Below are 26,468 nucleotides of genomic sequence, written 5' to 3' on the forward strand. Positions count from 1 at the left end.
TGCCTTTCCCTAACACTTAGCATGTAGTACTGAGCTCATGGCTTAGTGTTCTGGCTGCAGCCCCAAAGTAATTCCATTGGTGTAATGTAAGGTACAGAGAATGGAACATGGTGTCAAACAGCCTGACTTTGTTCATGTCAGGAAAGTTGATATAGAAGTGGCAAGTAATATTTTCATGCAGTGAGTGCACACTTTTGAAAGGCTACTCAAATCATCCATAGATGGACATTCCCCAGTGTGAGCATAGTGGGTTTTCCTGTTAGGTCAGTTGGCTGAAGTATCTGCTGAGACTCTAGCTTGTTTGATTACGAGGACTGGTATCTGTGGTTAGCTGTGGTCTGTATCTGTGGTATCTGTATTTTAAACAATGGTCAACATTGCCTCACACACACTCCCACTACTACTATTACTCACTAATGGTTTGAAAAGTACCTTTCAGCATAAACTTCAGTACCTGTTGTACATCTGAAAGTGTGAATGTGAAGAATTTGCCATTCACTGTAATAAAGTGTAGTTGGAGACAGTGATGGCTGTAGAATCATAGAAGATTAGGGTTGGAAGAGACCTCAGGAGGTCATCTAGTCCAACCCCCTGCTCAAAGTAGGACCAACACCAAGTAAATCATCCCAGCCAGGGCTCTGTCAAGTCAGGCCTTAAAAACCTCTAAGGATGGAGATTCCACCACCTCCCTAGATGACCCATTCCAGTGCTTCACCACTCTCCTAGTGAAATAGTGTTTCCTAATATCCAACCTAGGCCTCCCCCACTGCAACTTGAGACCATTGCTCCTTATTCTGTCATTTGCCACCACTGAGAACAGCCAAGCTCCATCCTCTTTGGAACCCCACCTCAGGTAGTTGAAGTCCGCTATCAAATCCCCCCTTGTTCTTCTCTTCTACAGACTAAATAAGCCCAGTTCCCTCAGCCTCTCCTCGTAAGTCATGTGCCCCAGCCCCCTGATAATTTTCGTTGCCCTCCGCTGGACTGTCTCCAATTTGTCCACATCCTTTCTGTAGTGGGGGGTCCAAAACTGAATGCAATACTCCAGATGTGGCCTCATTGTCCAGATCATTAATAAAGATACTCAAGCAATATTTGTAGACTCCTTCCTAGTCATCTTTTTGAAGTTTTCCACTTCTTGTAAGCTTCCTTTTTGTGTTTAAGCTCACCAAAGATTTCACAGTTAAGCCAAGCTGGTTGCCTGCTATATTTGCTATTCTTTCTGCACATCGGGATGGTTTGTTCCTGCGCCTTCAATTCAATAAGGCTTCTTTAAAATACTGCCAGCTTTCTTTCCTGGACTCCTTTCCCCCTCATATTAGCCTCCCAGGGGATTCTGCCCATCAGTTTCCTGAGGGAGTCAAAGTCTGCTTTTTTTGAAGTTTCTTGGATGTTATGCAATGAATGAAAAAATATGTATTTTAGTCATCTTTACTTTCTTAAATAAAAGACTAGTCTCCCCACCTGGAACGGTTCCTTTATTTGCTGCAGGGTTCTAAGCATCCTCCCTGCCTTTCCCTGCATATTTGCTTCATACATCAGTCTGCAATTACTATTCTGAGGCTGCTCAAATGTTAGAACAAGTCATCTAATTATGGACAGTGTTATGGAGTAAAGTTTGTGATTTATTTGTCTTCTTATATGTGTATTTCAACTGTGATCTCACTCTCCTTCCTGTGCTCTCTCCATTCTCAGTTCACAAGCCTCCCTCTTGCTTTCACACATATGCACAAAAGGAAAAGAATCAAGAAAATCGCATTCTGAAGGTGGATCATCGTGACACACTGATCTCATTCTGAATGTTAAGTTATGGGTTTAGCAGCATGGTTATAGCTCACTCAGTTCCTGTGCTTTGGAGTGGCTTGAATTCCTCAGACAGCTTGGTGGCATGATTTACAGAAGCATTTCAGGCTCATTGTTCACTGCAAGCCTAAGGGGAGAATGCATGTAAGTCCAACAGCTTTTACAAGCAACTTATAAGGGCTTGTATGCTGGTGTATGAAATCCCGGTGAACAGCTAGGTATATCTCTCTATCTATATCTATATCTAAATAGATAGATATAGATATATGAATTCTCTGAAAGACTGCTGAGCTAGAGTGGAATACAGTACTTGCTCATTATGGATCCAATCTGGCTGCCTTATTATTAATTGTTAACTCTGTACATGGACTATCTTTTATTATATATTCATATGATTCATACCATAATGGGGCTCTGATCCATGCTGAGGGCATCTTGGTGCTACCATAATAATAATTATAATTATTGTTAGTATATAGGACTGTTTGTTAGCCTGAGATAGAATTTTGGGATTAATTTTTAATACTTTTATATCCTTACTAACACTTCAACAACAAAAAACACTGTGTGTTGCTTCTGCCTAACCAAATGGAGTTTATGGCACAATGAGAAAAGATAAGGAAAGTTAAAGTGTTGTTGTGTATGGTAGGAATTGAATATACAAGCTTATACTTAAATACTGCCTCAACTCCTGTCTCAAGGCAAGGTCAAGCAACCAATCAGAAGGGGCAAGGGGAAATGGGGAGGGGGCATAAGAAACACTAAAAGCCAAAGAAAACTTGACCCTGGCCAGTACATAACCTCATTCATTACCTCCTCCAATAGAGTACAAAAGAGGTGGTACCATGTAACATGACCATAAATTGTAAGGGGAAGGACTAAGATATAAGAAAAGAGGAGGGGAAGGGGAAAGTTCTGCAAGGTATAAAGCTATGGATATGCTTGCTTAATTATCCCAATAAACATTGCATTGCCTGCACTTTGCACTATGGTCTTCTGCTTTCTGTCTGCATGACAAGAAGCAAGGGTAGGGGCAAGAAAAGCCCTAACAATTATAATAAAAGAAGTCAATGGAGTTTCAGTGTTAATTTTAGTGGAAGCAGGATCAGGCCCTAAATCAGAAACATGTAGAGAGATGCCAGGAGTCTGATTCTGCAAGCTCTTATTCATGTGAGTAGTACTTACCTGAATAGATCAATTGAATTCAGACTTCAGTGACTTTACTTGCATTAGTAAGTGTTTGCAGGATTCCATGGAACAGTGAAATAAACATGTTGAGCACATACATGTTTTCAATGCCTTGAGTCCAATCCTCTGATTACTTACAGGAGTGCTGTAGCTTTCATGGATTTGTACCAGCAAATCTAACATCAGAATTGGGTCTTGCATGTTTATTTAGATTGTTGATTCTCTTATTTCTAAGCTAAAGGAACCAACATAAAGATTTCCTCTTGCTTTCCTTTTTGTGAAGTACAGCAAGTTTATGATTTTTTCAGAAAGAAATACACCATGGAAAACTTTTTTCTTGCCATTGTTACGAGTACTTTGTTTTCTTCAATTAAAAGTAACATGATCCCAAAATAAAACTTTTCATTGATACCATTGGTTTAACTGTCATGGAGATGGTAGTCAGCAACAAAACTAGCAAGGGAGACAGAAACCTTCAAAAATGTTTGTGATCCTTTTAATTCTTAGCTCATGTCAGATCAAAGTTAGCCATGACTCTGCTTGTCAGCAAGACGGAACATAAGAAACTTCTTTGTATTGCTGCCAAATGTTTTAAAAATATGCTTAATGCATGTTTGCCATATAGACACAGACTAATATAGAGCAGATATCATTAAACCATTCAATCAGGCTATAGGATATAGTTCTTGATTATTTTATTTTGTGTATTCTATTTTTTGTTGGCTTAAATTTGCTCTATACAGAAGCCTTATGGTTCAACATTCTAGGCTCAATTCTCTAATGCATTTTTACAGACTTCCTGTTAGTGGAGATGTGGGGACTGATGAGGAGCCATTCTTGGCTTCCTGAGTCTCCTGCCTAGTGCTGTATAAGTTAAAGCTGGAGGGCATTTTTCCCTACATAAGTGCTGGAACTAGAGGTGCTTGAAGTGGTTTCCATCATATATAGGGTTTACAATTTGGTTCAAGGGCTCTCAGCACCCACTATAAAAATTGTTCAAGCATCCCTGCTGCTACCCTCACTGGATAAATGCCCCTCCTAGGGTTGCCAATTTTGGTTGGCCATATTCCTGGAGGTTTCGTCACACCACATAAACTTTAATTAAAGATTAATCTTTAATTCCTGCAGACTCCAGGACAATCTTGGGGGGCTGGCAACTCTAACCCCTCCCCAGACACAACTTGCTCCTCTTACTTGCATTTGCCTAACCCCACCCCATCCAATATGCCCCATTTCCCCCACTAGGCAGCTCTTGTGGAGGAGGTAGCAGCGGCGGTTGGCAGAGATGACTCCACTAGCTGTACACTAGTTGGATATTCCCCCTACATGTGGGAATTATCTAAGAGGCATCTACATCTGCTATAAATTTATGCTGTGCTGCACAAGTGAACTTAGGTGATCAGAGAATGCAGCCCTATATCTTTCTAGTCAGTGAGGAGCTGTTTCCAAGCTACTTATCCATCATTTTCAGTTGTGAAAGCTCCTCAAACTCCTTGGTTTTCTAGATTTGTTCATTTTCGAGTGCATGAGAGACCCAATACAGAGCCCTTTGAACTCAATGAGTCTTTCCAATAGGCTTTGGATCAGATCCTTAGTTCTGTGACTGCTGTTGTCCACCTTATCTGTCACCTAGGCCGTTTGTTGGTGGTGTAGAGGACCAATTTAACTGTCTGCGTATTTCCAGTCCATTTTGTCATCTTGCCCTTGTATCTGGTTCTCTCTTCTGCACAATATCTGTCCATTGCTCTTACATTTCCCCCTGCACACTTTGTTCTTCAGAAGATATCATAGATATCAGCAGAGGATAATGTGGTGAATCTGCTGATTGTGAATCTGCTACATCTTTTCTCCTGTGGCTCTTGAGGGTGATGGGTTACCAGTAGGAGTATTTCTTGTAGGCTGTTGGGAAGACAGCTGGGAGAATTGGCTCAGAGAGGGGACCCTAGGAGGAGCACGATGGTGCAGGCAGTTGGAGCCTGCATATTAGGGCCCATGAAGCCTTAATCCTCTGACATCCCAAAGTTTGGTACCCCTGCATACAAGAGACTCAATAGAAGACCCACAATTATATGATTCAAACCCTGGACAAGCCCCCACTTGCATGATGGCCACCATCTTGGCTGACACACTGGGATCGAACTGGAGATCTTTAGAACTAAAAGCATAAGCTATAACAGCTTGAGCTGAAGGCCTAAGTCTTTTTTAATGGGATGCCGTAACAACTGATATCCTCTGTCAATAGGTACCTCTGTGACCTGTAACTCATACTCACTGGTGGATTACATTATATCTAAATAGATAATGAAGGGAAAGGACTTCATATCCAGCTACCTATAACTTAAACTGGAAATACCAAGGGAGACATTTTCATAATCCTGTCTGCATTTGTGTGTGCACCTTAGAATAAGTAATACCTCTAAATGCAGTTTAATTTACATGAGCAAGTCTTACCAATTGCGTGCATTGAAAGTTACAGTTTATTACCTTCATGTTCATATGTCTGGGGGCAAGAGCCTGGGATTTAAAAAATTTAGCTCGTAGAATCTATTGTTGACGAGTTGAACATTAGGGAATTTTCTCTGTGATGTCTCTTTAATTGTCTCTTATGTCTGTTAATTTGAGCACCTCTGTCTGCTTTGCTGGTTACTAGTTGTTAATTTTTCTTTTAAGCCCTCTTAAATCCCATATTCCTTTTAGCCTTTAAAGGGCGTGTTTCATGTACCGCATATGGGTCATACAATGAAAGGACTGTACTTGTAAAACTAAACTAACTCTTTATTAAGAGAACCACTTACAGAGATGACCTAGTTGCAACTGGCATTCCAGTCATGTGCATGCTGACTTTGTAGTGCCTTCTCTAAACTCTTCCCTCCTGCGACCTGTGCTCCTCCCTCCAAGTTCGACACAGGTTGCTACTAGGAAACCTTTGCCTTTAGGCCTTCAGTCAAAGCAACCCATCTGGTACTAATGCTGTTCAGTGTATCTGTAATGCATTAAAAAAATAATCTGGGATAAATGATTGGCATGAGGTCAGCATTGTTGCCAACCTGAAAGAAACAGTGATAACACAGAATAACACAAAGGGACTGACTCCTCACTCACTAACCCAATTATTTGTAATAAAGAAATGATACATCCTCCCAAATGAGAAGTCTTCAAGGGTAAGTGTAATCATCTTTTTGTTTCTAGGAGATTACTCAGCCCTTCTCTGAGATAGACAATTGTCATATGTCATCACTGGGTTTTTCTAATTAATCAAATTTTGAATGGTACCTTTTAAAATGGGCCTTTTCAGATCATTTATTGAGGGTAGGGCAGAACAGGCAGGGGAGGAAAGGCGGAGAAGTTGCACTCTATGTAAGAGAGCGGTATGATTGCTCAGAGCTCCAGTATGAAACTGGAGAAAAACCCGTTGAGAATCTTTGGGTTAAGTTCAGAAGCGAGAGCAACAAGAGTGATGTCGTGGTGGGCATGTGCTATACACCACCAGACCAGAAGGATGAGGTAGATGGGGCTTTCTTCGGACAATTAACTGAAGTTTCCAGAACACAGGCCATGATTTTAATGGGGGTCTTCAATCACCCTGACATCTGCTGCAAGAGCAAAAAAGCAGTGCACAGACAATCCAGGAAGGTTTTTGGAGAATGTTGGGGAACCAACTAGAGCCATTCTCCTCTTGACTTGCTGCTTATAAACAGGGAAGAATTGGTAGGGGAAGTAGAATTGGGTGGCAACCCAGGCAGCAGTGACCATGAGATGGTTGAGTTCAGGATCCTCACAAAAAGAATAAAGGAGAGTAGCAAAATATGGAGCATGGACTTCAGAAAAGCAGATTTTGACTCCCTCAGGGAATTGATGGGCAGGATCCCCAGGAAGGCTAATATGAGGGGGAAAGGAGTTCAGGAAAGCTGGCTGTATTTTAAAGAAGCATTATTGAGGATGCAGGAACAAACCATCCCAATGAGCAGAAAGAATAGCAAATATGGCAGGTGACCAGCTTGGCTTAACAGTGAAATCTTCAGTGAGCTTAAACACAAAAAGGAAGCTTACAAGAAGTGGAAACTTGGACAGGTGACCAGGGAGGAGTTGACAAATATTGCTCAAGCAGGCTGGGATGTAATCAGGAAGGCCAAAACACAACGGGAGTTGCAGCTAGCAAGGGATGTGAAGGGTAACAAGAAGGGTTTCTATAGATATGTTAGCAACAAGAAAAAGGTCAGGGAAAGTGTGGGACCCTTAATGAATGGGGGATGCAACCTAGTGACAGATGATGTGGAAAAAGCTGAAGCACTTAATGCTTTTTTTGACTCGGTCCTACAGACAAGATCAGATCCCACACTGCTGTCCTGGGCAACACAGTATGGGGAAGAAGTGAACACCCCTCAGTGGTGAAAGAACAGGTTAAGGTCTATTTAGAAAAGCTGGACATGCACATGACCATGAATCCAGATCTAATGCATCCGAGGGTGCTGAGGGAGTTGGCTGATGTGACTGCAAAGCTGTTAACCATTATCTCTGAAAACTGGTGGTGATCGGGGGAGGTCCTGGAAAATTGGAAAAAGGCAAATATAGTACCCGTATTTAAAAAAGGGAAGAAGGAGAACCCGGGGAACTACAGACCCGTCAGCCTCACCTCAGTCCCTGGAAAAATCATGGAGCAGGTCCTCAAGGAAACCATTTTGAAGCACTTGGAGGAGAGGAAGGTGATAAGGAACAGTCAACATGGATTCACCAAGGGCAAGTCATGCCTGACCAACTGATTATCTTCTATGATAAGATAACTAGCTCTGTAGATATGGGGAAAGCAGTGGACATGATATATCCTGACTTTAGCAAAGCTTTTGATATGGTCTCCCACAGTATTCTTGCCAGCTAGTTAAAAAAGTATGGATTGGATGAATGGACTATAAGGTGAATAGAAACCTGGCTAGATTGTCAGGCTCAACGGGTAGTAATCAATGACTCCATGTCTAGTTGGCAGTCAGTATCAAGTGGAGTTTCCCAGGGGTTGGTTCTGGGGCTGGTTTTGTTCAAAATCTTTATTAATGATCTGGACGATAGGATGGATTGCACCCTCAGGAAGTTCGCAGATGACACTAAGCTGGGCGGAGAGGTAGATATGCTGGAGGGTAGGGATAGGGTCCAGAGTGACCTAGACAAAGTGTAGGATTGGGCCAAAAGAAATCTGATGAGGTTCAACAAGGACAAGTGCAGATTCCTGCACTTAGGACAGAACAATCCCATGCACCGCTACAGGCTGGGGATCGACTGGCTAAGCAGCAGTTCTGCAGAAAAGGACCTGGGGATTGCAGTGCTTGAGAAGCTGGTTGTGAGTCAGAAGTGTGCCCTTGTTGCCAAGAAGGCTAACAGCATATTGGCCTGCACTAGTAGGAGCACTGCCAGCAGATTGAGGGAAGTGATTATTCCTCTCTATTCGGCACTGGTGAGGCCACATTTGGACTATTGCATCCCGCTTTGGGCCCCCCACTACAGAAAGGATGTGGACAAGTTGGAGAGAGTCCAGCAGAGGGCAACGAAAATGATCAAGGGCCTGGGGCACATGACTTACGAGGAAAGGCTGAGGGAACTGGGCTTGTCTAGGCTGCGGAAGAGAAAAGCAAGGGAGGATTTGATAGCATTCTTCAACTACCTGAAGTGCGGTTCCAAAGAGCATGGATTTCAGCCTGTTCTCAGTGGTGGCAGATGACAGAACAAGAAGCAATGGTCTCAAATTGCAGTGGGGGAGGTCTAGGTTGGCTATTAGGAAACTATTTCACTAGGAGAGTGGTGAAGCACTGGAATGGGTTACCGAGAGAGGTGGTGAAATCTCCATCCTTAGAGGTTTTTAAGGCCCAGCTTGACAAAGCTCTGGCTGGGATGATTTAGTTGGTGTTGGTCCTTCTTTGAGCAGGGGATTGGACTGGATGACCTCGTGAGGTCTCTTCCAACCCTAATCTTCTATGATTCTTTGACCTGACCTTCAGTCATTGAGTCTGTATGTTACCCTTGCTATATACTGAATCTGTCTCTGACAGCTTCCAAATGAGCTGATCACTTTCCCCAGTTGATGGCCCACCACTGTTGTCTTAATTACTTTGAAACCACATATCTAAGATATGTCATATTTTGTGTCATTGGTTGACTCTTCCTAGGATCCCCTTTTAAGCCTCCTGTAACAGGGCTTGGTGGGCCAATCGGCCTAATGGTTGATGTGCTTGACTTCCTGCTCCCTGCTTCTGTGGTTGAGGCACTGCAGTCTTTAAGGCAGGGGACTACAGGAATGGGGTCCTCCCATTCCACCAGGTCCCAGCCCAGGGCCCTGTGTAAGTCAACCCATGGGCTAATTCCTACTTTTGCCCCTTCAATTTGGGTCTTGGCCCCTATAGTCCAAGATCCTGTTGTGATATGTCTCTAGTATTGCCCCCTCATGGACCCTGGGTGGTATCCTAGGTCCTAGGTCCCTCCGAGTGCAGCAGCTGTAAGTTTGGTGGGGTTGGAACCCCCACAAGGTTTCCACATTTTGGTCACCGGGTTCCTCTTAGGTGCTCCTAGGCCTCTTTCTCCATCTCTTCTGGCCAAGAAGATGGTTCTTAGTTCTTGGTGGCTGCCTTGGCTAGTGGCTAGTGATCCTTCCCTGAGGTAGAGAGGCAGCTAGATCTTGCCTCTTTGCCAGTAAGCCCTGAACTGAGCCACACTCTCTCCTTTTCTCTCCCTTCCAGGCCTGGCATTGGTTCATATATAAAAGGGCTAGCTGGGTCCAAGTGCTCTCTTTAATCCCTTCTGTATTGGTGGGCAGTTTCTCTGTTTCACCATGTCTCCTTTGATTTGACTCTATGCAATAAGGCAGGTAACAATACCAAATTGAATAGGGAAACCAGGTCATACATAAACCTCATGACATTTCCTTTTTGGTGAACCCTTATAGAGAGATTTTCTGAGTTTTAAGAGTTTTTTAGCATCTCTTCAGGCTTCTTTGAGAGGCCTTTTCAAAGACATCTCTCTGCCAGTTTGGGTGGCACTGAACTGAATGTTTTGAAAAGGTTATTGTCTCTTTCACAAACATAATCATGGGGAATTCTTTTTCCTGGTGAAGATTTTAAAATAGTGAGGTTGAATAAAAAAATCTAGGTTTCCTAACCTTACCTCACCATAGTTCTGTAACTTCTGGGGATCTTTATCCCCCTGGCTTCTTTCATTCTCTCAGATAACACAATTTGTGTGCACGGTCCTCCAGTTCTGGTCAGACTAACTCTTTGAAAATTCTGTGCTGTTATTTTCTCTTTTGATTTGTGCTCTCTCTTTCTATTATTGCATGTCCTATGGAGACTTTCTATGGAGTAAAATATAGAGGTGGTCAGGAATTTTAGACTTTTTTTTTTTTACAGAAAGTTCCAACTAATTGAAACTGAAACTGTTGGTGGGAAAATTGGGTGAGGTAATATCTTTTACTGGATCAGTTTAAACAAATTTCCCATTTCAAAAACCTGTTGAAAAAAGAAGTTTTGACATTTTTAAATGAAAACGTTCCATTTCTCAGTTCAAATCAACTTTTTTGTTTTCAAATTTAACTTACAGTAAAAAAAAAAGTGAAAAGGTCAAATTCAAAACAAATAATTTTGAACTGATCAGAATGAAATGTTTTGACTGACTCAATCTGATTTTTTAATTATTATTATTATTGGTTTTTATTTCATTTTCAGTTCTCAGAAAGCTCAGGCTTTGACTTTTTGTGCCAATTTGGGATGGGAGTCCCGTCCCGCCCCACACACACACACACAAAAATCAATTACAAATTACATAAAATTCAACACAGACCAAGTGACTTGCCCAAAGTCCTAAGATATGCCTCTGGTAGAGCCAGGAATTGAACCCAATTTACCTGAGGTCCAGTATAGTGGCTTCACTAGGAGGGTGGTGAAGCACTGGAATGGGTTAATTAGGGAGGTGGTAGAATTTCCATCTTTAGAGGTTTTTAAGGCTCGGCTTGACAAAACCGGGATCATTTAGTTGGTGTTGGCCCTCGTTTGAGCAGGAGGTTCCTGCTCAGGTTATCTTTTTCCCTTTCAGAATACAGGAAATTCCCAGTGACTCAGGTGGGAATCATTCATGTCTTGTTGAAGGAATGTAGTGTCCTTGTTTCTGCATAGTGCCTTGTGAAATGTAGCCATTTGGAATATATTCCTTTCTATTACCTTTGAGAAATATGTCCTTATTTTGCGTTTTTCCACATTAAAAATCAGTTAATTCTTATACCATAATATAGTTTTACTGTTTATTTTTTGATCTGCTATCTTTCTTCAGTAGCAGATTCTACCATTTTTATGTCGGCTACACATTAACACAGTTTGCTACACATTCCCTCCCTTAGGTCACATATGTTTGGTGCACTGAGGACAGCAATCTTTCCGACACACTGCTTATCCATTTTTCTGATACTTCTTTTCTCCTCTGAACTTCGCTACTGAAAAATTAAGGACCTTATTTGCACTGATTGATGGGAATAGGATTGGATCCTTTTTTTTTTTTTTTACTTCTATTGAATATTTAGTCATAATTTTGATACCATGCCACATAACAGCAAAAGGTTCTTTGTCGTCTAATTGGTTTCTCTACTGGTCAACTCTTGTCAGCTCTAATTTTTACTGCACTAAAGAAGATATTCACATTTGTCACACTGACATCACTATAAAGATCCTTGGCCCATCTGTGTCCCCCACTATCCTGTTTTGTCTCTAATCAAGAACAATAGATTCCCTCACAATACTAAGTGTTAGGATATAAATATTCAGGCCTATCTGTAAAGGCCTATACTTTATGAATTTAGGTATATGTATATCATTTAGCTAGTTATAGAGGTATAAAAGAGAGAAAGATTACCTCTTCTGCCTGTCTAAGGGCCTTCTCTCACTGTGACAGTCTGAGGCCCTGTTCTTAAGCTAAGGCCTTTGGCTAAGCAGTGGGAGCAGCCATAAGCTGGAAAGCATACGGTCATGTCCTCACACGTTTCAAACCAGTCATATCGAAATAAGGCAATCTGGGGCTGTTAGAGGTGATCCGATCTATCACCTCCAAATAAAGGGAAAGGCCTAGAAGATTTAAAAGGAAATTTAGTTTGATAGTTTTCTGTTTGGTAAGAACTCACTTATCAATAGACATAGTTGGGAAACCCTTATGTCTTTATAGATGTAGTTGTGAAATCCTCACTTCTGTATTGTTTTGTCATTATAGTTCCCACTTTGCTATTGTTTATTTGCATGGTCTCTGTCTGGTTCTGTGATTGTTTGTCCGCTGTATAATTAATTTTGCTGGGTGTAAACTAATTAAGGTGGTGGGATATAATTGGTTAGCTAATCATGTTACAAAATGTTAGGATTGGTTAGGTAAATTTCAATAAAATGATTGGTTAATGTATAGCTGAGAATATTACTATATAAATTAGGGGAAACAGGAAGTAAGTTGGGATTCGAAAATAAGGAAACTGGAACTTGGATTAAACTTGCTAGAAGTTCATCCCAAAAAACATTGAATTCTTTGAATCTTCGGACCTCGGGTATTGTTGCTCTCTGTTCATGCGAGAAGGACGAGGGAAGTAGGAGGGTAAGGAATAAGCCCTCTAACACTAAGCTTCCAGTACAATACAATTTATTTCTATACAACAGCCTTCATACATGGTTTCACAAAAAGCATTCTGGAATGAGTCAGACATAAGCCTCAGGGAAAAGGAAGGTGAGGTTTAAGGAGTGAAGGTGTCACATTGTCTCAGATGGAAGAAGTGAGAGAATTTCAGATGGATAGTATAGTGCAAATCAAAGAACAACCCTCATTGGAGATGAGGTGAGGGGCAAGAGAGAAAATCAAGATGAAGGAGCTTGGTGATGGATAGTGCTGCCACTAGTTGAGGGCTGAGGCAGGCAGATGAGACAATTGGGAGTAGTATGACTAGTACCCAGAAGAGGAAGGAAATGCTCCTAAGTGTGCAGGTAGTTGCATTTGGCACACCATTGACTTTTCTGTTACCATAATAATGAAAACCCCTCTATTAGGAGATTTGTTTGGATAAGAGTATGGATTAATGGTTAGCCCAAGCATCTAGAATTCAGGATTTCTGGGTTCTATTGCCAGCTCTGTCAATGGTACACTGAGTCACAGATACTTTGGACTATTATTTACTGTGACTTCTATGTGCCTTACTTTACCATCTTAAATGGGGTTAAATTAATGTATGTTTGTAAAGCTCTCTAAGGTCCTAGGGTGTTTCTATAGTAGAGCTGAGTGAATTGAACATTTCATTCAGCACCAAATGATTCTTTTTTCATTTTGTTTGGAAAGCTTACGGTTTGGAATCATTCAGGATCATTTTCACTTTTGTTAGCTAAATTTTGAAACAAAACATTTTGAAATGAGAAATCAAAATGTTGTGTTTCATTTGGAAATGTCTGAAATTAATTTTTTTAACGTTTTGAACTTTACCCCCCTTTTTTTAGGCAATAGTTGTATTTGCTCATTTGGATCTGAATTCAGGAATAGTTTTGTTACCCCTCAAAATGCACTTTTGGATGAATTTACTTTTGTAGTAAAAAAATTCACCCAGCTCTAGTATACAGTACACTTCTGCACCAGTGACTAGACTCAGGTTTTTATACTACTGTGTCAAAGTAGATTTTCATCACACAAGACTATAAACATCAGTCTATCCCGTTGCCTTCACCTTTCCTACCACAGGTGCAGTTGCAGCTTTGCTAGCACTTCCTGAAATAGGGGTACCAATTTTGCTATAGTATATAAGACTAGATACAAGTGCCATGTATGATTAGGACATACTATCACCTTCTTCTTTTTTCGCAGAATTTTGGGATACAGGGCACCAGGTCCAGAAGCCTTCTCAGTTTTTAGCTTCTCTAACTTCTACCTTACCAATTCTAGCATGACCCGCAGGATCACATAATTTCCCTTCAAGAGAAATGTCTGTTTTCACCAGGTCTTCTTGGTGAATGTTTACAGTAAAAAGTCATTTGGTGTCCTTTATCTAGCCACATTTCCTGTTAAATTCACTTCACTGTCCCTCCAGAGACCTGCAGTCTCTCTCAACGCCTTGTTCCAGATATACTTGTAACATCTTTTATTTTCTGGCTTCACTTTACTGAGTGTATATTTCAATTTCTCGCTTTATTCTTCCAGGAAATGGGCTAAATGCTCGTGTGTTGGATTGCTGGGCCCAAGGGGAGTGGAGGAGATAAGGAGACATTTTCTTGATGCATGCAGTCAGGCATGATTCCTCCATAGCACACAGGAGTATGCTTAGAGGAACACATGGCTTATTTGCATCACTCCAAAGTCCACTGAAATCAATGAGTGTCTTTGCACTAACTTCAGTGGGCTCAGGGGCGGTTGATTCAGACTTACTTGGCATCCCTAACAATCAAGATGATCAACCTGTGGTTCAATTAACTGCATGTGCCAAGTGTAAACTGACTTAGTGGCAAGCAATAATAAATGGAATCCAGTGGTCCATGCCAAGGTTATACCCCTCTTGCGCTGGATGTGAAGCCAACACACTATCATTTACCACTTGCTACCAAGGTAAGGCCAGGATTTAGCCTTAAGCCACCTCCTATGGCATTGGCCCTATGGTTTTAAATCTTTCATATGTCTTCTTGTCCTTGCTGATTTTCTGTGTTTTCCTGATTTCCATAAATGTTTTCAGCTGTTTGTTGCTCAGTAGTTTACATACTGTTTGATCTTCATCTAATATAGCTTTTAGTGTCATCATTCCCTCATCTATGTCCCTCTCACTTATTTCCCAGTGTGCTTTTTACTCAGCAGTAGATATTTTTGGTTCAACTGTTGTTTTTCTGAATTTTGACATCTTTGTTTCTCCATTTCTAGTATTTGCTTTGGGTCTCATTTCCATTTCTTCATGTTAATTTAATGCCTGTTTAAAGGAAGTGCCCTGCCCTGTTAACTTGCCTTAGCCCTCTTTTTGCAAGTGTCACCTCCAGGTCTTCTTCTTCATCTGGCTAATGTAAATGTAGAGCAACAACTATTATTTTACATTCAGATAGTTAAGCCAGATAATTGCATCTGGAGTAGCAGAGTGTATTGTTGTGATGCCTCATTTGTATTTGCATTGAGTTATATGTTCCATGATCTGTTCTGGATAACCATAGTAGCACACTGGAGAGTCTTTAATTTTCCATTTGTGCAGCAAGTATCTGCATCTGCCATGGTTTGTGAAGATGCGGTTTAGAGTTGTCCATGAGCTTCGTGGGAGAGTGAAGTGAGGGATGTGGAATGGAAAATGGCAGCCTTCATGTGACCCACTCGGTTAAGTGAGAAATCACGACTAATGCCATCAACCCGGTGACCGAACATTGAGCAACATTCTCCCAGTCTTCATAGCAATAACTCAAGCCACCATAGCAGCCCACTTCAAGCCGAGTAACACACTAGATAGGTTCTGGAACAAGGATCCTCAAGGTGAGAGGCAGTGAGAGAATAGGTCAGTTACCATACCCATTTAATGCTTGACTTCTCTGATGAGACTGCAGTAAGAGATCCTTTTGTGGTGTGGACAGTTGTCCACTAGTAGTTAGAATGAGACCACCAGAGAGACCACAGAAAAACAGGGGTTAAAGCACACCTTTGTTTGTGGGACAGCTGCTCCTCCAAGAACTCTCCTTCCTCATTGGCTGATGAGGTAAGGACTCACATGGCAGGGGAATCATGGAAGTTGCAAAATACCTGTGGTATTTGGCTGTGGAGTTTGCTTTTGGTTGGAAGGTGCTTAAAGAATGTCAAGATTATGTCCATTCCCTTGAACAAGGTAACAATTTTCAAAGAGTTCCTGTACTGTATATATTTCAGATACAAATATAAGGCAAATTCCACAATTCCTATCTGTTCCATGACATGTGATACACTCTCAATTCTCAGTAGGATAATTAAACCAAAATGTAGCCCCTTTGTATTGTCTATCAGAGCAGTGCAAAGGGGCTGTAATGGAGCTAGCCATTGTTTAGTGTCCTCTTTGCTGTGTTATATCTTTATTTCCTTTGTGCCTTACAGGTGCAGGCCAATGTTGCGGGTAGTGCACAAGGCTTCCTGGTGCACTGGGCAAGTAAAGTGTGCTCTCCTCTCTGTGGGCTGGTCATGACTAGAGTTGGGCTTTTTTTTTTTCTTTTGTGAATAAGAAATTTGTCAGAAAAATGCATTTTCCAGGGCATTGAAACTATTCATGAATTCATATCAAATTCAGTGAATAGTTTCTCACACACACACACACACACACACAAAGAGGAATTTTGTTTTTAAACAAAACAAACAAAACCAAACCTGAAATTGCTCATTTTGGCTACTTCAAAATGAGACACTTTGACTTTCCATTTTGAAAGGGCATTTGTTTATAAATTTAATTGAATAAAGAAGTGACCCCTTCCTCCCTCTCCCCTCACCCCCAAATGACATTAAATGAAACAAAATCCCAAAACATATTTTTTTTTCACATGAGATTAAACTTCTAATTTAATCCAAAACTTTGTACTTTTTGTGTGGTGGGTTTTTTGTTGTTGTTGTTTTTGTTTTTTTATATGTTTAGGTGAGAAAAACCAAACCATCAACAAAACAATCCGTCTTAGTTTGAGCAGAACCACATTTTCCCCCAGATTTTTCAGTTTGTCCTTCAGACTGAAGGATCAACGTTTCACTCAGTTCAAGCCATGACTCTGCTATCTCCCCAACACCCTTTGGAGTGACTAGCACCACTGCTTTCAGACAGAGGAGTACAAGGATTGTCACTGTGCCTGTCCCTTACATGGGGGAGGGATAGCTCAGTGGTTTGAGCATTGGCCTGCTAACTCAAGGGTTGTGAGTTCAGTCATTGAGGGGACCATTTAGGGATCTGGGGCAAAAATCTGTCTCGGTAGTGGTCCTGCTTTGAGCAGGGAGTTGGACTAGATGACCTCATGAGGTCCCTTCCAACCCTGATATTCTATGATTCATCAGGTTGCTTTGTCTGAAAAACACCTCTGGTGCTGCATAAATAATGTTTCAAAGCACCAGTGGGGAAATTAGGCAAAAAAAAATCAGAATTGTGTTAAAAAAGATGCAGCATTTGGATGAGTACACACAAATTGCATAATTATTGAAACCAAGGCTACCAATATTAGAGATGAGACAAATAATATAGGACAGTCTGAATTGCTCTAAAACTGGATATTTTGAGAGATCTCACAGTAAGGGCACCACATAGCCAAGTAGCAATTCATGAATTTTGCTTCAAACCATGAGCCTGATTCTCTACTGCCTTGCACTATATTTACACTTGGGAAAAGTGGCTGTTAAATGGTACCATTCAGAGCCGCCCAGGGAATTGGGCTAGGCACTGAGGCTTGGGACAGGTGGGAAGCTAGGCCAAGAAGCCAGCTCGCATTCTGATTTGGAGTGTTTACATCCACTATGAGCAGGTGTGAATGATTACACGGGGATGGGGTAATGGCGAATCAGGCACTGTGGAGTTTCCACTGGGAGACAGGATTGTTATTCTTGAAGACGGGATTAGGCCTCAAAGGGCCATTTCCTCATAAGGGAAGTCAGAAGAATTCTGCAGGGCCCACCCAAAGCAATCCTGAATCCTGTAATTTCTGATAGTTACACCAGTTGCATCTGTGAAATTGATGTTGCCCTACTTTCAGTGTATTAAGTACAATGCAGAAACAAAGAAGACACTGATAAACAAATTGGCACAGGTGTTTTGTAGTGTGTCTTGCTGGCAGCATTAAAAACTCATTCAAGACTTGATCTGCATCTTTGTTATATATTTAGAGGGAATCATTAAACCAGGAATTCATTTCTCCTGCATTACACAGTGCTGTATTGCTGCTACTACAACAATTAGGGCACCAACACAACTCCATTGCTTCAATAGGATTACTCCTGATTTACATCAGTCAGTGAATATAATAAGTGTTAGTCTTCACTACTCATGGAGAAGAAGGGTTGTAGAAACAGGGCTCATAATGTTTCTTGATATATTAATTGGGGTGTAATAAGTTCTGCCAGGCTGCCTTCTTAAACTGGTGGTTAGAAGTACAACCTCCAAGAGCAGTGATGGCCTGCACAGGCATGTGCCACCAAAAGAGACAGAAACAGGTGGTGGATCTGAAGAAGGATAATTATTTTTAGTCAATTTTTTACTGATCTATACTAATCCATTCTTTACTGGTATGAGCTTCGGCCTATTTGCTTTTAGTTATAGAGACGTAAGGCAGCTGAATATTTTGTCTTCATCTTATGAACTACAAAATGAGAAAATGTCAGGGGCCATGTCATAGTTGGATACGGGTGAACCAGAAGAGGGAGTGGGTGGATCATGGATGGGAGGAGGCAAAGCTGAGACTGTTCTGAATCCAAGCTATTTCTCAGCGGCACAAGCCAAAGAAGGGCTATAGAAGTGCTAGATACAAGTCACGGTTGCTCTCAGGGCTGTCCTAGTCTGTGCCAGGAAATCAAACCAGCTGAGAGAAGCCCTGATAGGGAAGGCTCAAGCCATCTTTCCCCTGTCCCAGAACTGGTGCAGGAATGAATTGCCCTGTGTGAATAATGATTGTGTGTATTGCAGGTGACACTAATTCCAATTCTGCAGATCCTCAGTCTTGTGAATGGTCCAATATAAGCAGGGCCGGCTCCAGGCACCAGCTTAACAAGCAGGTACTTGGGGCGGCCAAGGGAGAGGGGCAGCACCTGTGGCAATTCGGGGGTGGCAGGTCCCTCATTTCCTCTAGGATCGAAGGACCTGCCACCGATCGCGGCTTTTTTTTTTTTTTTTTTTTTTCGCTTGGGGCGGCAGAAATGCTGGAGCCGGCCCTGAATATAAGTATTGCTGATTAGGGGACATACTAAAATGAATGTCCTCTCTCCATTAATATCTCTGGGCATTCTCTTCCTACAATCTCTATATTAAAACCTGTGGAATTCTTTTTTATTGTCATTCTTCTTAATGAAAGCAGCAAATCTATTACTCTTTTATCTACACATGTACAAAAATGCACACATAATTTACATTATTACATATAACACACACAAACCCTTGTAACATTAGAATGAAGGTAGCTCAGGTCACAACTATATTTCCTATCAACACAACCCACTGCCCTACAAGTGTGTTTCAATGATATGATATTGAACATGAGAGCTGGATGTCAATGATGAACTTGAGCAATTTGTAAAGCAGAGTAATTTTACTGCTGCTTTAAGTGCAATTCTTGACACAGCCCTAATTATGTAGTTGCTATTGATACCTCCCTAATGTGTATGTTTGTGTGTTGTCTTTGTATATCTTCTAGTTTACAAGCAGCAAAATCTGAATGATATAAAAAAGGCTTTAATGTAATTTAAACTGGTATTAAATAGTAACTGGGAACTCATTCTGTTTATAAGGCAAGAACAAATATCCGTATTGCATTGATTTTGTAAAGTGGAGACGGCCATTTTAAAACCTCCTGTTCTAGCCAATATTTATAATTGTTTAATATGTATATTTTGCATTTCTTTAGATTGTTGTGTTTCCTCTTCTTGCAAGGTATGAAGACAACTAATTAGCACCCTTTCCAAACAATGCTGATGAGGCAGAATGCAAAATTTTACCACTATCCCTGAGAACTGATATGCTTTTTATGATGACTCTTTAAACTGTAAGAAACATGTGAAAAGCTTACAGGAAAAAAGTAATGTGAAATAGAAGTTCCTTGACAACACTACTTCAACAGCACTTGTGTCAGCTGCCTATTAGCTATATAGAAATAATTTTCTCTTTTGCTCACAAAAGCATTGATAAACATCAGGATATATTCTGTTAGCATTTTATGTTACTGAAATGGAGTCTAATTAGCTATCTTGAGAAGCTGAGATATTTTAGTATTGAGGACTGGAAAATGCTATTTACCAAAGACGGCAGAATGGGAATTGGAACAAAATTCATGGACCCTGTTTGAACAATAGCCCCCGTCTCTTCATTTCACAGGATACAGTAAATATCATGCGTTGCTGATATACCTTTTTTTTTTCCTCCTCCAATTATGGTTGTGCCTTTAAGAAAGGACTGCTGTTATTCTGTATCTTGCAGAATAGATGCCTTAAGCTTTTAGAAGCACTCAAGGTAAATGCTTTCCCGTACTGTTAATCCTTGATAGACAACAATTATAATTGTGTGTTCTTATGTTATTCTTTCCAAAGCCCATCATGAGGAAATTGCTAACACTCTGCTGTTCCTCTCCCCAAAATCATTCAATGCTCATGAATATCTGGTTAGCAAAAAATATGAAATAGCTTTTGCATCTGAGTAGTTAAAATTATGCATGAATTTTCACAACTTTATATTTTAGACCTGATTTACAAACTGTAGCATTTCATTTCTCAGACTGAGCTGTTTTTAGCTTTAAAGGCAGTTAGTTACATAACATCACCCTCCAAATTAGAAGCATTCTTCCTAAAAATACTGTTCAAAATCCTTCAATTCTCAAAAACTACCTTACTATTTGAAAGTAAACTAAATTGAGCCTGATTCATAACACTATAATGATCCCTCAGAAGCCTCTGTTCAAAATGAATGCAGCAAAATATTTGCACCCAAAGATTCTATTTCACCTTAGAAGGAGCACCTACATGGAGCACCTCTGCCCTGTTTACTGATCAATAAAATGCTAAAAGTAACTGAGAGAAATCCACAGACAGATGGTTAGAGCTTATCAAGGAGTCTTCATTTAAAAAAAACAGTATTCCTTCTTAGTTAAAAAACAACCACAAAATCCAGACATATCAAAACACATAATGAGTCTCATTTCTGGGCACTAAGAGAATATTTTTTTTTCAAAGGAACTTGAGCTCAAGTTTCCTTTTATTGCCCACTCAAATGTGTACCCTGAAAACCCATCTATATATGTAAGATCTGAGCCAGCAAAGCACTTTTAAGCGCTTGCCTGACTTTAAGCATGCTTGTAATCCCATTACTTGTGTGTGCAAATGTTAGTGTTTGAAAAGTGTGTTTGCAGGTATTTGTACATTCACAAGAGGCGGCCACTAAAATGGATTTACATCAACTAAGAATCTGGCCCTTGGTTTAAAAGCTTCCAGCAGAATGAGGCTTCTGATTTGGGTTGATGGGAGCTTCTGTATTACAAAATGTAAACTAAAGCAGTAGGAATTTAGTCTGTTCCACAGTTATTCTCATATCCTTGCTAGTGCATGATAAACTTCAAAATGAAAGAAGATTTGGAAGAGAAAACAACCTCAAAATGTAGCTGCTTACCTGAACCATAACAAAAATATCTTATTTTTCCAAGTATATCAAACTGGGCAGGGGACTGTTAAAACAGGCTTTTTTGAGAGCTTTTTAATACTTCCTGTTACACATCCTTTAATATAATATTTATTTACTGCACTCTGTGTAATTCCCACCAGCAGGAATTGTCCCCGGTGTCCCTGCCAAAAGTTTCCTGATTGCAGCTAGCTCGTATTTCTGTGTAGATCTTTTATGGAGCGAAGACTGAAAGCTCCATCTATGAATGCTGTTAACATTTAAATTGTTTGAGTACTATTTAGAGTAACACTGTAGATTGTATTGAAGGATTCATAATTTATAGCTTGGCTTGTTCTGTTTATGATTCCAAAGGTTTCTACTTAGTTTTCATTCTACAGATAAATTTTATGGACATCACTAAATCTTATTTTTGTAACATATATAATACATAGTGTTCTCAGTGGACAGATTTGGATGTGAGCTTTTTCTCTGCAGTTCTCTTTATGTTCATTTAGATTTATTTTCTAATGTTGAAGATTATAGGAGTGATCCCGGGGCTCCTCCATCTGTTTTGTCACAGAATTCCTCAGTGAATGTATAAGAAGTCATAGGGAGGAACACAATTGGTAGGTGTTGGAAAGGATAAGAAAATACCAGCAATCAATTATTTAAATGAGCACAACTGAGCTTAGAATGCCTAAAGGAAACTGTGTGACAGATTTAAATGGAACCTGGGGAGCCGTTTCTAGCAATAATAGCATTCAAAGGATGTCATCCTGGGAACCAGGGGTTAGAACTTGTTCCAGAGACAAGAGCCTGGGAGCTTAGAGAAAGGAAGCTATGACTGCTGTTTAAAGGAGAAATATAAAGGACAGAATGGGCCAAATTTAGTTCAGAGCGCACGAAGGCGGTGCATCTCTTTTGGAAGTCTCTGGTTTCATTCTTTTTCAGTTAGGGCAGTGTAAACTAGGAAAGACTTGACTTAAGTCACTGCAGTGTCACTCGTAAAGCTGGTTGTGAGATCAGAACTAGAGGCTAGATCTTTAGCTAATGTAAATTAGTACAGCCACATGGAAGTGAATGGAATTACATTTGTTTGCAATGCATCAGCTGAAGCTTTGCCCTTAGATCTTTTGGTAAAATGCAACAGTGACTTCAACCGTGGTGCAAGTTGCCTATTGGGAGCCTGATACTGATGTAACTTATACCAATGAAACTTGAATGGGCCAGATTTACTGCACAGCTTTGGTTCTATAGCTGCTTGCATCACTGCAGCAGAGCAAAGCAGTTAGTCTGTACCAGTGTATTCATCCCTATGTGTTGAGAGTAGTGCAGCTTGCACTGATTTGTCATTCAATGCATGCTCAAAACCAAAACATAGGGTATCAGAAAAACAACTAGCAGGAGCAGTTACCATAAAGAAGGACAAATTCTACTCTGTTACACCAGTGCACCTCTGGAGAACCTCCACTTGTTTTTGTGGCCACAGTATTTTCCCACTCAACCATTGGAGGAAGAACTGAGAAGAATTAGAATTTGGCCTTCAGTGCATAGTGAAAGACCCATCTCTTTTCTTATGCTTCTTCCTAATGAGGGTAGGAAAGGCATTTTTCCCCTGTAATTTATATTTTGGAGGTAGGAGCAATAAGAGTCTTTGGATGAAGTACTTGGTATTTTCAGTACAATAGCAGCAAATCCTCATTATGGACACAATTCTGAAGACCTGTAGAGCACCGCACTCCTGTTGATTTCAGTGAAATGTCTGCATGTGGCGAGATTAAAGAATTAGGCCCATAAAGTTGGTATTGGTCCTGCTTTATGCAGAGGATTGGACTAGATGACGTCCTGAGGGGTCTCTTCCAACCCTAATATTCTATGATTCTATGAAAGAGGAATCTGAACTGTTATCAGCAAGATACCAAGAATTATTGGGAATTATTGACTACTGTAGAGAGACTGTAGAATCTAAATCGCTCTAACCCTTTGTATGAAGGGAGATGGGGGTGACAGAACTTATCCCTTAGTGGTTGGAATGTATTTGAAACATTTTTTTTAGTTTCAGAAATTGGAGAATGCTACTAGCGGAGAAGCTGTTCTGGATTTGATTTTGACAAACAGGGAGGAACTGGTTGCGATTTTGAAAGAAGGCAGCTTGCGTAAAAGTGATCATGAAATGGTAGAGATCATGAAATGGCAGAGATGGGCAAACTACGCCCCGCGGGACGTCCTGCCCAGCCCTTGAGCTCCTGGCCAGGGAGACTAGCCCCCAGCCCTTCACCTGTTGTCCCCCCTCCCCTGCAGTCATGCCGCCGCTTGGGCAACGCTCTGGGCAGCGGAGCAGTGTGCTCCTGCTGAGCAGAGTGGCAGCATGTCTAGCTCCAGCCGGGTGGCACGGCTGCCAGACATGCTGCTCTGAACGGCATGGTAAGGTGGCCGGAGGGTTGGATAAGGGGCGGGGGTTCCCGCAGGGCAGTCAGGGGACAGGGAGTGGTTTGATGGGGGCGGAGGTTCAGGGGTGGTGGTCAGGGGATGGGAAACAGGGGGGTTGCATAAGCATTGGAGTCCCCGGGTGCCTGTCAGGGGGTGGGAGTGTGGATAGGGGTCAGGAGAATGGGAACAGGGGGGTTGCATGGGGCTTGGGTACCGGGGGGCAGTTAGGGGACAAGAAGAAGGGGGGGATGGATGGGTCGGGGGTTCTGAGGGTGGCAGTCAGGGGGCAGGAAGTGGGAGGGGCTTGATAGGGGGTGGGGGCCAGGCTGTTTGGGGAGGCACACCCTTCCTTACCTGACCCTCCATACAGTTTTTCAACCCCAATGTGGCCCTTCGGCCAAAAAGTTTGCCCACCCCTGTTCTAAAGAATAGTAGGAGGGAAAACAGCAAAATAAAGATAATGGATTACAAGAAGGCAGACTTTAGCAAACTCAGGAAGGTGGTAGGTAAGATGCCATCGGAAGCAAGTCTAGGGGGAAAAACAATTGAAGACAGTTGGCAGTTTTTCAGAGACATTATTAAGAGCACACGAGCAAACTATCCCACTGCGTAGGAAAGATAGGAAGTATGGCAAGAGACCACTCTGGCTTAACCAAGATTCATATCCAGCTTCTTGTACACTGTAATCCCCAGGTCCTTTTCTGCAGAACTGCTGCTTAGCCAGTCAGTCCCCAGCCTGTAGCAGTGCATAGGATTTTTCTATCCTAACTGCAGGACTCTGCACTGGTTCTTCTTGAACCTCATCAGATTTCTTTTGGACCAATCCTCTACTTTGTCTAGTTCACTCGGGACCCTACCCCTACCCTCCAGCATACCAACTTCTCTCCCCAGCTTAGTGTCATCCAAAAACTTGCTGAGGATGCAATCCATCCTGTCATCCAGATCATTAATGAAGATGTTGAACAAAACCGTCCCTAGGACTGACTCCTGGGGTACTCCGCTTGATACCGGCTGCCAACTAGACATCGAGCTGTTGATCACTACCTGTTGACCCTGATGATCTAGCCTGCTTTCTTTCCACCTTATAGTCCATTCATCCAATCCATACTTCTTTAACTTGCTGGCAAGAATACTGGACCACAAGATAAATATGAGTCAACAGTGTAACACAATTGCAAAAAAGCTAACATCATTCTGGGATGAATTAGCAGGAGTGTTGTAAGCAAGACATGAAAAGTAATTCTTCCGCTCAACGCTGTGCTGATTAGGCCTCAGTTGGAATATTGTGTCCAGTTAGGGTGACCAGATGACAGAGGTGAAATATCGGAAGCCCAGTGATTAGGGCACTCTTCTCAGAGCTAGGAGATCTCTGTTACAATCCTTCCAGCCCATCAGGCAGAAAGGGAATTGAACTTGTATCTCCCACATACCGTTTGAGTGCTCTAATCACTGGGCTAAAAGTTACAAGGGAGGAAGTGGCACCACCACCTCCTCCTGTGGCAGTTCTTGCAAGAAATAGCCCAGACTTAGGTGCCAAAGCCGCACAGAGGGCCAGGCTTACGATGCACCTCTCTTGTTGACATCTGCTGTTGGCTAGGTTAGGTGGGAAGCTGCCTAGGGTGCTGGCTTCTGTGGATCCCATTCTTAGGTGCTTATCTCTCCCAATCATTATATAGGGAGCCTGGGTGCTGAACTTGAGCTTTGTGGATTCCAGTGATTTTTCTAGGTGCCTAAAATGTAGATGTTGCAAAGATGAGCATTACAATGCCTAAGTCCTTCTGGGAACCTGGGTCCAAGTCACTTTTTACAATGGGACTTTGGCTCCTAAGACATACAGGCATTTTTTAGAATGAACTATTCTTGAACTATTGCTGGACATGTCACATTGGCTCACTCTCTACTGCCCTTTTCACATAATTTTGGGTGAAAGTATTAATTCAAAATGCAACATAACTAAATTAACATTGAATATGTCTTTGCTAATATTCAGGTCAGTTATAGGGAAGTGAAGCTGAAAGTAGAAATGTTCTAGATGTACAACTATTCTCAGCTACATATCAATCACTGGATACATGTCATCATTATGCCGATGTATTTGAGAGGACTTACACTTCCAAACAAATAATGGCAGGCCAAATACTGCCATAGGTACAGTGATATAAGTGGGCAATAACGCCACTGATTTCAGTGAAATTTCTCTGCATTTACACTTGGGTACTAGGGATATCTTTTCTTAACATCTGGAATCCAGTGAATAATTACCTCAATTAAAATGTATAAACCATTTGTCTATTTGGTATTTGTCTATTTAGCAATTTAAAATATGTACATTTCTCTCCCATTATAATATAAAGCAATGTTTTCTGTTTCTTTGTGTATATTTTAAAACACAATAAAAACTCAGAAAAGTTGCAGGTTTTATCAAATCAACCTCTCCAACAAAATGGGGACAAAAATAAGACAAGAGCACAGTAAAGTTATAAAGAATGGGTGTGCCTTTTAGGGGGTTCTCGTAATTGAGTGATGTTGTTGTCAGCAGAAGGATGGAGCCATCTCTCTTTTCTCAGATATATCCATTGGAGGTCATGTTGGAAGAAAGTAAGTTTTCCCTCTTTTGCTGTGGGAAGCAGGGCCAGCTCTAGGATTTTTGCCACCCCAAGCAGAAACAATTTTGCCCTCCCCCCCCCGTTTTTTTCTTACCCCACCCCCCGGCCCTGCCTCAACTCCGCCCCTTCCCCAAATCCCCAGCCCTGCC

The sequence above is a fragment of the Trachemys scripta genome, chromosome 3 (assembly GCF_013100865.1).
Source record: "Trachemys scripta elegans isolate TJP31775 chromosome 3, CAS_Tse_1.0, whole genome shotgun sequence".
Taxonomy (NCBI): Eukaryota; Metazoa; Chordata; order Testudines; family Emydidae; genus Trachemys; species Trachemys scripta.